Here is a 14,977-nt window from a genome sequence, read left to right as displayed (position 1 = left end):
GGGAAAGATCGACTTCCCCTTTTTTCTGGGAGGTATTCCAGACTTGGAGACCCCTGGGAGGCAGCTCCGCTAGCTCTTGTTCTAGAAATCAAGCACTGATCATAATAATTTATTTATTCGTTAATTTGTTAGGGGAGGATTTTGGCAAGGCAATTTGTTAGAGGCAACTATTTTTGGAGGATTTTTTCTTACCAGGTACCTAAAAAATCTGCATTGTTAGAAAGAACAGACTTTATTTGACTTCCAGTAAAAATTAAATATCAATATTACGATCGGTTCTTATTTTCTGCCTCACAAAAGGAAGCGATGTTGGCGAGAAAGAGGCCACTCCGTTCATGTTTACTATTGTTATCAGGCTATATATACTGTAAGTAGCTGAATACATATGTACTTTTATGGATATAAAGGTTTAACGAGCATTCACGTGATCTGACCTTGAATTTAGGTACTATATCGAGGGATGTTTTTCTTTTTTTGTCAGAAGTGCAGAGTGACGCCAAAAGCCTACACTGATGCCAGAGGCATTTCCGATCGCTACATTCCCAACCTCAGATTATGTGCCAGATGGTGCAACGTGATCTGATGTCGGCAAAGTTGAACGATCTGGGACGTTATGAGGAGTCGGGAAAGTACCGATCAGAAATGCCCCTGACCATCCCGTACTTCTGACGAAAAAGAAATGTACATTCCCCGAGATGGCATCCAAATTCAAGCACTCATAAAGGTTAACAACTTTAACTATGGTACTACTTCCAACATAATTCATTAATCTAAATCTTCTTATATAACCTAATAACAACTTGTAGATAGGGACATTGGTTCCTTTTTGGAGTCATTAAACAAGAACCGATCGTCATAATGACATTTAATTTTCACTGTTAGGAAAATAAAATCTGTTCTTTCTAATAATGCAGTTTTTTAATACCAAAATACTAAGTTATTTATTTCTAATCTAATACAGTACTTATAGCAATCTTGTTTTTTTAAACTTATATTTAAGTAGAAAATAAATTTTATAGTTTATATTGAATATCAAGATTAAAACTCTAATAACACTCTGAGAATTATTTAGCCTAACTACATGATAATAAAAGAACCTAAATACATCTTTTGAACGTAATTCATATAATCATAACCAATCAGAAAGAGTTTTTGTTGCAGCAGTGAAATAGTTGCTACTGCATTTCATGATCAATAAGTTCTATGTGTTGTTTGATTTCTGGTAAAAGAGTAATCTTAAATCACGGTCATAATGTATCTAATTCAAACTCTGAACACTAAATCCTACACAGTATTTCTGATGAATCTCTATTTATTTAGCTGTGTGATATGTTCTAAATATGTTTGTCTGGAATAAGGCAAAATCCATTTGTTACACTCACATGGGTCATAATTTGTGTTTAATACTAAATCCATGCAATATAACAATTTCAGAAACACATGAGTAGTAAAAGAACAGAGTACAGTTAAATCCATGTATTTCAAGATTCCCTACTAAATTGTTAAGTAAATAATGTATAATATCACATGCAAGTTAAATATTTTACTTTTGAATACTGTAATTGGTTCATAGGAGAGTTAAATCACAGAGACTGATTGGTCAAAAGTAAGTTTTATCACATTATTACTACCCCTCATTAGCATCATTCCACTATTGCATTTTGCAGAAATGGATTTTCCAGAGCAGATTCAATATTTTGTATTCACTTATGTTATTACTAAGAAGTACTATTTGCCGAAGTGTTGATTGCCATTTATTCATAGTTATTTACCACACTTGCTCATTATTTAGATGGAAAAAGGATTAATTTAACATAGAAAATTTGGTTTTGTCAATCTGCCAAAGCTAGAATTCCTGTACTTCAATCAGTTCATGAAGAATTCTTCTAGTTGTCATTGGTCGTTGTAATACTGTATTAATTAATATCATTTGTTAATCATGAGTGAATTATTGCTAGTATCTTGCCCATCCTTTACACTCATTATGCAACTCATTATTGATAGACAACAAAGTATATTCTTGGATATTTAGATTTCAAGCTTGAAAATAATTTGTACATTTGAATTCATAAGTGATAGTTATAGGTAGGTTCAGTTTCAGTCAATTCATTCAATATCATAGTTTATAAACCAAGAGGTAATCTGCGTTGCATGAGCACAAAATCTAGTTTTACATTTAAACTATAGAGGAATTTTCGCTTGAAAGAAACCATTTGCCAACCAAACTGTATGCTCCTCTGTTTTTTTTTTTTTTCAGGCTGATTTAAAGTTTAAATTTCATACTCCAAATAAATAAATTGCACAAAGGGGCGAGGGTTTCGTTAAATTTTAGACTGGTTTTAATTTCAAAGTTATTAAATAAGAAAGGAATTAAATGGTTGGACTAATAAATTATCATTAGCAATTAGTAAAATAATTGACATTGTCACAGTAGAAGAACTTCACAACTATTCATACTGTAAAAAATTACAACATTTGAATGTATGAAGTTCATTAGTTCTTCAGAACATAAACTTCTGCTAAACTTTGAATCCAAGTGGAACAACTGCTATCAATACTATTAACCATTCTAAAATATGGTCAACAATCATCTGATAAGACTAAATGATTTGCATCCAATCATGAATTGGCATGGAAACTGGTACAACTTTGTGCTCCAATGATTATTTTTATGTTTTTACTGTAAAGCAGAAATAGTGGAATAATTTTAATAGGCATTTGTACTAATTTGTTTAAACTTTTTAGAAGTAATTAAACTCTGTATTTTTAATGGAATTAAATTATTTTTACTTATTTTTATGGACATTACTAAATTGTTAGCCGACAAGTTTGCTGAATTTGACAACCACGCAGACATAAATTGCAATACTACCATAATGTTTATTGGTTACCCAGGAATCTCTATGTTGATATTCTTAATATTCCAAATTCTGTTTTGTTATTAAGCTAGGCAAATTAGTCATGAAATTAGTAATTAATTATACTATTCACTACTTTTATAATTTTGCAATATTAAATGAGAGTAACAAACAAATAACTACAATATTAGTGGTTTAAAATATTTCAAGTAATAGGCCTTTGGATGTAGTATAAAAACAAAAGATGAAATTCAGCTGACAGTGACTAGTGCAGCTGTCATGTGTCAACAAGCAACAAAAACTACTGCTGTCCAGATGTATCAGTCAGGCTCCTCAGTCAAGATTTTCTTTACTGAGTGTTCATTTTTATTGGCTGAGAATTAGCGAAGCATACCACAGGAGCAGGGTATCTGTCTGTCTATCTGTCTGCTTGCCTGACTGCACAATATCTTGATAACAAACTGACCTGTATACTTGATAATTTGCATGAAGATTAATTTCAAAATTGGTAAAACTGGGTTTCATGATGGTGCATGTCATTCCACAGAATTTGGCTGAACGCCATTAAGAACTATCACTTAGTATGCTGACACAATTTCTCTTTTGTCTGTCAAGAGGATAAAAATCTCTTTACTGTATGATTGCCTGTCTATCTATCTGTCCACAGGACATCTCAAGAATAAAATGAGTTATACACTAAAACTTTTTCATACGACCTTAGCGAAGCTTGTTACATGACATGTGTGGTGTATTCTTACCTTTTTTAATTTAATTTCAGTCATACAAAAAAATGTTCTCTTTGCAAGACTATAAACAATTACTTGTATGTTTATATAAGTCTTTACTTGAATTTTTATTTCGTAACAAAATCTCTGTTGTATTAAAATGACAAATGATGTAAAACAGTAAAAGTACTAATTGATATTACAAGAGGCACACATCCATGATTGTTGTTTTAAAAGGAGCACACCCCAATTACTCTCAGGCCGCATTGTTTTAGAATTATGAAACAATCTTTACTAGTTCAAATATTTTAGAATTAAACAATAATAAAGGTAATAAAGAATCGTTTTTTTTTCTTGAATATTCAGAGAAGCAATGTAAAATAGACACATTATATAAATAAAAAATAAATTTATTCCTTCCAACAACGTTAATGTCTATAAAAACATTCTTCTTAACTTATATAGGTTATTACATGCTTAAATACTAATATTTAAATATATATATATATATATATATATATATATATATATATTATAATTAATAAAAAGAAAAATAATGTGAACATTTTCTAAGAAAACCTTTCAAGGCAGTGCCTGTTGTCGGACTTAAAAATATGTAAAATCTTAGATTTTTTAATATTCAATTAATAATATTAATTATACATAATACCTATACATAATATTAACTTTGATTTTTTTATAGTGCACAAGCAATAACAAATATAATTTTGAAATAAACAAAAGATATTTCCCAGATAATAAACTAACTTTCTGATTCAATTCTCCTTTTATTCATACTGAAGAGTAAAAAGTTCACTTATGGTATTTTTTCTGTTGATATAGACAATGGATCAGTACTAGAGTGAAACAAGTAAAGCATCAAATCTAACATTTTGTGCATTAACAATTTTGTTAAAAATACAAGAAAAAAATATATTATTCATCAATTTAATATGTTATTTTATTACTAATTTAATCAATATTATGTTTTTACCTTTGAATGTTAGTTAAAAATTCAATGCTGTCCTGACCCAATAACCAACATTTTTCAGTGCTTTTTTAAAAGCATGTTTATATTTTTCCATTGCCTTATTTCTACTGATAAAGTATTAAAAATTCTTGGCCCTTGAAATAAGGTAGCATTATTCATAATGATTAAAATGAGGTCTAAGAGTAAACAATAACTGTGGATTTTTTAAAACATATTTTCGTACGCATTATTGTTTTCTGGTAAATTACCACTTATAATATAAAATGTCTTTAATAATTTAAAAATACACAAATGCTTCAATGGAAAAATTGTATGTTCCACAAAGAGCGAATATGACACATCCATTCTTCTCTCCTTGGAAACAAATCTTAAAAACATTCTTGTTGAATAATTATTGCTTTTAGATTGGAAAATAAATTTCGTCCAAGTAAGAAAGCCTATAATCAATTCTACTGTGAACTAACGAAAAATAAAAGATTCTTGCAGAATATTTTTTTTACAATGTTGTCTTAGAAAGTAAAAATACCTTCCTAGTAATTCATTCCTTCATTTAGATTTCAAATTTGAAATATGTATCTTCCATTTTAATTTTTGGTCCAAAATAACCACTAAATAAATATTTTTATTTTTTCCAACAATAGCACATCCCACTTCCAGTTTAATAATTTATGACACAACACCCTCTTCTTAAATTTATATTATATATTTTGTTTTTTTCTGGACTCAATATCACGTGGTTATTTGTAAACCACCATTGGAATGCTTTAAGATCATCATTCATTTGTGTTTTATCTGTATCCGGTTGTTTCCTTTATAACAAAATGCTGTGTCATCTACAAGAAAAGCCGAATTACAATAAAAACTACCATTACAAAAATATTTATGTATATAAAAAAAAATTGAACTTAGTACTGACTCTTGAGGTACACTGTGTAATTATTCCAATTTCACCATAAACTGAATTTATTTTCACTCATTGTTTCCTGTTTATGACATAACGTGCTATTTTTACGACTTAATCGCTGTAACTAAATACTCACGCAATACTGTATCTAAAAACATTAGGCTCAGTGATTGTTTTTCCATTCTTATATTCTAGTGTATAGGAATAGTAGATAGGGACGGAGTGGCCTCCTTCTCGCCGCTTCTTTTTGGGATGCAGAAAACAAGAACCGATTGTCATAATGGCATGTAATTTTCACAGTAATTTAAATGAAGTCTGTTCTTTTTAGTAATGTAGTTTTTTTAGGTCCCCGGTAAGTAAAACCCTTCCAAAATTAGTGGTATCCGAATAATACCAAAGTACAGTTGTTTAATGGATTTGAGATGAGTTCATATTTACTCTTATAACACTGATTTACACTGTATCCCCATATTAAAAGTGGGAGGCTCAGATGCACAACCTTCAGGTGACTGTAATTCCCTGTGTTAAATTAATATTCAGTTTATTACAACAAAATTTTATATCACAGGTCACAAGCAGTAGCTTGTCAGTGACATAGGCCGTTGACATATGATGGATGTTTCTGACTTTAAAAGAAACAGACAGGGCCTTGACTTCGAGTTTATATTGAGAACAGGTTTGATATATTTGCTCCGCTTACATCATAGATTGTTGAACCAGAGTCAAAATTAATTTTTTTCCTCAAGTTATACATATTGTATACATTACTAGTAAGTTTATGTCACTTTACACTTTTATTAAGTTTTTAAAATTAGTATTTATTTTGATGTGTTTGTCCATATACGAGTAAAATATAAATAGACTTATTCTATCACACCACATAAAGGTGTATATAAAAGGGGTTTCAGGGAGCACAAGTTTTCCCAAAATTTTGAAAGGCAAACATTAAAAGGACACCCAGTAGTTTATTACAAGCTATAAGACATTTATGAAGTCTTAAAGTTCAAACAATTCCCAGAGAAAGAAATTTTTCCCTAGCCCCTATTTTTGGAGGATTTCTATATTTCCTGAACCACCTAGTTTGTTAGCACACCCTCTCGCTCTCCGAAATAATGGTCTACATATGCCACTGATACTATACCAACTGCAGCAATATTTACAATGTTGAACGTGTGTCTTTTATGTGAAATGTTTTGGTGAAATATAATCGCAAATGTCTTAGTGGGTAAGTTTATCTAATTTTTATTTTACTCTTTCAATGTCAACGGCAGGTCCTCTGTCTGTACACTATTCATGAACACATGATTAAAAGGAATATAAAATAACATACACTTGGTGATATCTTCCCCTTTCACTGGCTCTCTGTTCTATACATGGTTATAACAAAGAGGGAAACATGGGGAAGTAAAAGGGTTATAGAATAACACCTCATAATCACTGTTTCTCCCTTTTACTGTCAATGGCCGTCCCTTGTCGTCTAGGCGTTGTTATAAAACCAGCTTAATACTAACGAACGTGGGAGTAAACGGGTAGTAGAATTAAATCCAAGACCCTCGATGTTTAACTCTTCAACTGTCAATTAATAGTTGGATCAATGTCTATGTATATGTTATCATAAAACATACAATGACTAATAGTAATGCCACCGTATGTTGGTACAGCAGATTATTACAAACGCGTTATAAGTTACAGTAAATCGCTATTTATAACACTTATAAGTAAAGCGTTATAAGATAACAACTCACACAACATTAACAGTGTTAACCCTTTCACTGTTAATGGTAGGACCTCCGTCTGTCGTTATAACAGATTGCTGCAAATAAAACGCACGTCGGATTAATACGTTATAAGATAACACCTTTTAATCACCATGCTAACACTCTGTCAATGGCAGGGACTTTCACTATCCGTCTGTTGTTATAATAGATCATTACAAAACCAACGTTGGAGTAAAAGGTTATAGATAAGACCTCTTAATTACGATGTTAACTCTTTCACTGTCAATGGTAGGGCTTCCGTCTGTTGTTATAACTGACTATTACAAACGGACTTTGGAGTAAAAGGATTATAGAATACAACTCGAGATTCCTTGTATGAATTCTTTCCTTGTTTACGGCCAGTCTTTCGTCTGTCTAAGAATTATAAATCTTATTATAGAATAATACCTAAGACATACTATGGTTCTTTCACTGGTCCTCAGTTTACGTGAACATTGTTTTAACATACAGAAAAACAACTTACTAATAGACTTTTAGTAAAGGAGTTATAGGATAACACTTCAGAATCGTGATATTTAACCCCTTCACGCTGAAGGTCCTGGCTCGTCTGCTTAGGCGTTTTATACAACCATTATACACGGACATAGTAGGTGTAACATTTGACAAACCTTGTGTATTTTTATTCCAAGTCGTTAAATAAATGGCTGATGTCGTAATGAAACAGTCAATTAAGTGTACTATAGTCGTATTGTTACATGCTATTGTACATAGTGTAACTGAGGTTGTACTTATAAGGATTCTATGCATGTGGGATAGTAACCTCGCTGTGGTCAACGCTCTTGTCACTCTTGTACTTTTTGCGACGTGGTGATCTGGTCACGTAATGCTCGCCCGAAGGAGGGTCATTTCATACATTATTGTACAGCTGCTGCATTAAATTCTGCATTTGACTTTCATCCTGGCCCTTGCCCTCGCCTCGCGGGCATTATTTACTATACTAACACGGTCGAGACCATTCTAGGCCCGCTTCACGTGGCGCCTGTATCCTCTCGAAGCGGATACATTATTGAAGAAGCGTCAGTTGTCCTCGCCAGAGGAGTAGAACTTTCAAATATTACATTAACCATGTTGATGAAATAAACGTTAAAGTGAAGATCGTTTATAGGGTTCCCTGTCAGTCAGTGCTATAAATAAAAATTCTCGTCTACTAGTACTCAATAATTTATTTCAGATCTGAACATTTTTACCATGCGAAGAGCGACCGATTTGCCTGAACACAAGTAATTCTATTTATTAGAATCTGTTTTAAAGAATTATGCCTAGGTCCTACCTAAGTCTAAGTGGAGAATTATTTTCGTTATACACTGGCTATGCTGATAAAAGATATTTAGATTTGTGATAAAATTTTCTATACAGGCTTACAAAGATAACATTTACAACAGATTAAACATTTCAGTCAGATTTGTTCTGTTGTTTCAAAATGACGGCCTCTTGAAAGTTTCAAAGTGGAGTAACTCAGCATCAGTTTGATATAAACACTAGCACATACCTGCGGCTTCGACCGCTATTTCTATCCAACATTCGGTGTATTTGTTTGCATAGGTTCCACGATTTCAGTAACACTTGAACTTTTCTGGATTAATGTAGAGGAACTCCAAAGTCGAAGTTTATAGTTCTCTTAGTGAAAGTACGTGTGATGTAATACGATAATATGGTCCTATGATATTTTTAAAGTGGAATTAGTCACATATCGTGCATCAAGTAACCATTTTACAGTGTTCATGATTAAGAGGACCAGAAGTTACGCAAAAGTGTGTGTAATTCTTAATTCAAGTTTTGCACCTCTAGTTCAAATTAACTATATTATATAGAGTTTGCTATTTTGCTCCTAGAAATAATATGAATAGACCTACATATGATTTTGTAATGAGGTTGGATTCAAAACAGTATAATTTTCTTAATTCTATGGATATAGATATTGTTATTGAAAATTAATAACTAAAATCAACATTAATAAGACTAACACATTTCAATACTTACATTATGGCAGTTGCTATCTATATGTAAAGATAATATATAATAAAGTAAAGTTATTGTATCATAACCCATGTTCGCTATAGGTATCATACTACTCGTCTATTGCTTTGTGGCCCAGAATAAATAAATTGGTTTGCCTTGTTACCACGATTTTGTAAAGCGTTGTTACTTTTCTTATGCTGTAACTCTGTAATGTAAACAAATTTAAAATATTGGTTAAGATAATTAAACATATGATCGTGATGTCATAAAACAATGTTTACACATAACAGTTGCATAATATTGTAACTGGCTCTTTGAATTCACATTACAAAACTTTAGAAACTAAGTTGGGATTTTTGATGATTTAAGGACCAGTGGGGCGTAGAAGGATGTACGAAATAAGAAGAGGCCTATGTTCATCCTAGGGACCCTATAGGAATGTCCATATAAAATTTTAGTACAATCGGTAGAATAGTTTACACGTGAACGCAAAACAAACAAACAAAGGCGCTTTTGTATTTATAATATTATTAGGTTAATACATAAGAGTACACAATTTTTATTGTTTTTTCGTAAATCTAATAATTGTTTTTACGAAAATTGGATATAATATAACGGAAGCTATGATGTAAAATGTGGCCCAGTATTTTCACACTCTCCTGTGTTACGGCGAAACACAACACAGAAATGGCACTGGTCAGTAGTATTCGCTAGTTACTGACAAATGGCAATAATGTTAAGACTCCCAGATATTTTTATGGTCTAGTTATTATTTGTTTATGAAGTAAAATAAACATGGAAATTATTAACTTGGACAAAGATGTAGAAGTAATTCTGATGTTGTGAGACATACTGATGAGATAGCGAAATGATGAAATATCTGTTCGGTTTAGGCTACTACTGATTCTAGAACTGTTTTTGATGAAGAAATATTGAATTATTCATTTGTACGATGCCGTATGCCTCCTGACCAGATCAACCTCTTCGAAGGTAGATATGGAATTAAATGATTACAGTACATTTGACTGTTTTTGCTCTGTTGGTCATACACTAAGATTAACCCTGTTAGTTCTCGGTTGTAACAATATGAATATGTTATATTACATTTTACAATCGCAAATACAAGCTAACAGTAGTGTGTCCTGTTAAGACGAGATCGAGCACGTTTACTTGAACAAGTTATCCATATTTGAGACGAGCAAAAAGGTATCAAGTTTATTTTTTATTATTTCAACGGCATCACCATTTCAACAAGTAAATTTCAATTTTATCTACATGCATAACAATTGACCAAAGAAACTAATTAGTAGACTAAAACAAAAACAATAGAATATGCAACCAGTAAACAAAATAATAGATACATAATGAAACAAATAGATATGAGTTGTAAGATGCATAACAAGAAAGTATAAATAGATAACAAATTGTAATTGGATTTTCAGTTGACCCATATTATACCAAAGATTTGTACTGGCATCCATCTTGATGGTACCCCCATAACTACAGTGTTAAACATCATGCACTTTTACGACCTTAAATTTTAATATGAACGTTGAGTTTAGTACCAGTTCACCTTCCGCTTAGTACAAACCTGACACTGTCACAGACTTGACTCCTGGAATCTGGGGAGTCATATAAATATGAAGAGATAAAAAGACTCAGCGACGAAGAAGCTCAAATTTTAATCTAGCTCTTAATTTTAGTCTTAGAATTATGAAGGATTTCTCATTTTAGAGATATAATAATACGTATTCAAACAGTTTCTTGTTAATTCGATGTATTTCACATCTTTCAGAAAAATCACCTCAAAGTTCTTTTTTTCTTCATCGTAAAATATTTAAAACGTATACAATTTACGAAAAAATAAAAAAAGTTTGGATGCTTATTAATTTCATCTTTAAAATAAGACTCATCCCATAACGCTATGACCAAAAGTAAGGTCGCAAAAGTGCATGAGGTTTTACGAGGTAATTTCACTACGCCCGATTCTTAATTCTAAGGAATATGTAGCCAGCGAACGCAAGTTTGATCCAGAGAGATATCAGTTGTTTTTATTCATCAGGTACATAAAATTATAATAGGTTGTATTTATTCCTTTCATGCACAGTACCTTTGCAAGTGTAGGACCAGCAGGACAGGAATTGGCAGTACGTTCATATGGACTATGTAGGTCCATGCAGGAGACGTAACTTAATGATACTTGCAGATACCAAAGAATAACCAGAAGTCAGAATAACAAAATCTTCTCCAACTTCCAATTTCAAAATTGGAATACTCCGTGAAATATTTTTACGCAATGGCTTGCCCGAGATACTTGTCATTGATAATGCCACAATTATTATTTTATCGGAGTTCAAAGATTTTTGTGATTGGGATGGAATAAAATAAAAATATATTGCTCCGAGTCATTGCTCTGGCTTGTGGAAAAGGACCCGACCTACTTAGCTCACAAAGTTCTGATAGAAACAAAGCAGTTCAATGCTACTTAGCTAATTCATTAAGCGCGGGAGAAAAGGTGCAGGCACGAAATTATTCTCCTTCAGGTTCTTGGATATATGTCATAGTCGTAGATAAACTGGGCAGACTCCATTATACTGTCGAGCTTGTCAGAGGTTATTCCACACAAAAAATGGACCAGTTGCGGAGTAATAGGAAACAAACTTAGACTAAGCTAATCCCACAATGAGTTGTCCAACATCTCTACACATCCAGCGATCTATTCTTAAAACACGGAAACCAAGAAAATGTTACCGCTATATTCGACGAATAAACTGGAGTATGTCAGAAACAGCAGGAGAGAAACTAAGTTGGAATCAAGATATAAAAGACACACTAAACTCGACTACTAAAGCAATCCAGGCATCACAGATGTTGAGCCAACTGAATTACGCCGCTCACGACGAGTAGTACGTTCAACCTTCACGATGTACTTGTAAGAAGATGTATACAGTGCTTGGTGACAACAAAGTGTCTAGCGTGGGAGAATTGTTACAAATAACTTCATAATACTCTGTTAAAAACATATGGTGTGTTTTTCATATGATTGTTATATGTTATGTTATGTGTTGGTAAACATTCTACAATAAAGAGATACAGTTTTGTGTTAAATGTATTCATTATATTTCTTTTTTTTTATATTATTAATTATTACGAATGGACACAAAAAAGGTGAAAAATGTTTTAGTAATATAGGGATCAACAAATTCGGCGTAATTAATTTAATCGAATTACATGGATGATTTCATTTCGATTAATTTTTAATGGCAGTACGTAGTGTCCTACAGTTCTAGGATTACATTAAGATAGTATTGTGTATGTAATTTTTTAATATATTTCCAACAAACGCAGATCTCCAGAGGTGAATATCAATTGAGGGCAAGGTTACTTTCTATTCGTTTACGAGTGGGCTTGGTTCACGACCCGACTTAACTGTGAGTGGGAACTGTGAGTGCTGAACTGCACTCGTGTCGACTTGTGATAGATTAGTAGCCAGGTATAATCTCACGTTTGTGTTTGTTTACCCACCTGCTCTACACTCTGAGCAAACATAGCTTGTACCGTGTTTCTGCAGTGGCAGACTAGTCAGTAGAAATTGTAAACTCATAATGAGAATTTGTACTAGATATTTTATCTCATTTACGGGTATTTTATGTAGCTTATAAAGGCCTTATTAGGGTCGTTTCGCTAGAGTAGTAGTTAGGTCTCCCTAAGATGATTTTTACAGAATGATACAATATACAGAATATATCAATTGTTAAACATATACTATTATCTGTTTAGTACTTACCACGAGTATTAAATGTTTATATTTCATATTCAAAATATAATTTCTTATGGGAAATCTATATTAAATAATAATGTAGTAGCGTTCTTTTAATTCTCTTTTTTAAGTCTCTGCGGTAGCTGTGCTGTCTTTGAAGAACACTGGTTTTGATTGCCAAAGTACACACACTGTTCGTGTCTATACATCATTGGTCTTCCCTGGGTTTTTTTACCCGTGATCTCTCAGTCAGAGAGCCGAGACTTTATCCATTAGTCTACGGAGGAGGACGTAGTAGCGTTTATGTACAATGACAATCCTTGTGACAAGAGGCAGTACAATCACTAAAGTGCTATGTTTGTTTTTATGTGATGAATTCTTAACACTGTACATTTAAACTAACTTCCGTAATGATTAATATTACGTATTACTATTAGTGTGTTTAAAATTGAGCGTAATTCAATAAGGAACAGCATCGTTTAAAAGCTGCTTTATTCACGTGTATTCCTAAATACCGCACCGCACCACCACCTTCTTCACGGCACCAGCTCTATTGCTTGCGTGCCGTCGTCCTAGAGATCGATACAAGTCGAGATACGATTGGGAATCTCGCGAGCAGATCTCACAGCTGGGTTCACTTATATCTTGAACTTATTGTATGGTACCATCGCGCCACCACCTTCTTCACGGCACCAGCTCTATTGCTTGCGTGCCGTCATCCTAGAGATCGATACAAGTCGAGATACGATTGGGAATCTCGCGAGTAGATCTCACAGCTGGGTTCACTTTTATCTTGGACTTATTGTATGACAACACTGTATAGCCAAACCGTCAGTTAATACATTTTTCGCTTATCTCTTTTCCTTTAAATTGTTTCAGGTATACGAGTTCGTAAGCTATACTCTTTCCCTTTAATCATAAACTAAGCACATAATTGAATACTAGAATTGAATTAATAATTTCACTTTTCTATTTTTATTTTTGCGCGAGGTCTTTCGAAATTAAAAGAGCCAAAAGAGAAGACTCCACAAAAAGCCAACTGTAAAAATAAAATACACAAATAAAACATTCTATTGAAACGGTGTTATATTAATAACTACATTTAGTTTAAGAACCTAATATTCAATTATAGGCTAATTAGTCTACAAAATATGAACACAAATGACGACAAAAAAGAAGGCTTTTCCGTAAGTTGTGGCAACATTTTAACAAGTTGTAATAATTGTTCATACATTTTTTTTATTTGTAGTGAGACAGGTTTGATATTTTGCTTAAGGTTCAATTGTTTAAATAGCATGTGAAGGTAACAAGTATTCAGACATGCAGTCGATAAGTGTTGCCACAGTAACATTGCGTTTCGAGATCTGCAATCTTATCTCTTCCTTTGGTTGATAACTAAACTAACAAATATACTACAAAATAGGCTAATGGCTGTGGTTGTGACAATCGGCAACTTGCTACTGCAGTATGTTCTCAAACTGAGATAACTGTTTCTGCCAATTCGATTTTGAGGTTTCTAGATATTGGTAGTGACAATTTCACACTTCTTCACTGCACAAATGTGTCGCCATCACAGTTTTTATATCAGGTTGATACTTTGATGATGTCCTACCGAACAACACCAGTCGATATGCTATAAACTCTGTGACCGATTTAGTTTTTAAACTTGTAACAATTAATGGTTTATGTTCTCTTTAGTGTGTGTTTCTTATAGTGATATAGTTGAGTTGATTACAAAATAGGACTGACGCTCGCGTGGAAGAGGGAGGGGGGGCACTAGTCCTAGTCGGCCTAGTCCTGTTTTGTAACAAGGTATTATGACTACACCACACCACGTGTCGCGTAACAGGCTTAGCTGAAGTTACATGCTAAATTTCAAATAGATGAGGTAACTAATTTTATTCTCAAGAAGTCCCGTAGACAGATAGACAGACAGACAATCATGCAAAACAGTAATTAACGTAAAACATTCGCTTAGCCAAACTCCAGGGTTGTACAATCA

At 32.8% G+C, this 14,977-nt stretch overlaps 1 protein-coding gene across 1 annotated transcript in view; it reads left to right on the top strand.

The window, feature by feature from the left end:
• Window positions 1-14,977, top strand: part of LOC124356931 (ATP-binding cassette sub-family G member 1-like) — a 69,291-nt gene that overhangs the window by 1,091 nt on the left and 53,223 nt on the right. The gene's annotated exons all lie outside the window — the stretch shown is intronic.

Source organism: Homalodisca vitripennis, chromosome 3, assembly GCF_021130785.1.
Source record: "Homalodisca vitripennis isolate AUS2020 chromosome 3, UT_GWSS_2.1, whole genome shotgun sequence".
NCBI classification, from domain to species: Eukaryota; Metazoa; Arthropoda; class Insecta; order Hemiptera; family Cicadellidae; genus Homalodisca; species Homalodisca vitripennis.
This window is presented reverse-complemented; position numbering and strand designations above follow the sequence as displayed.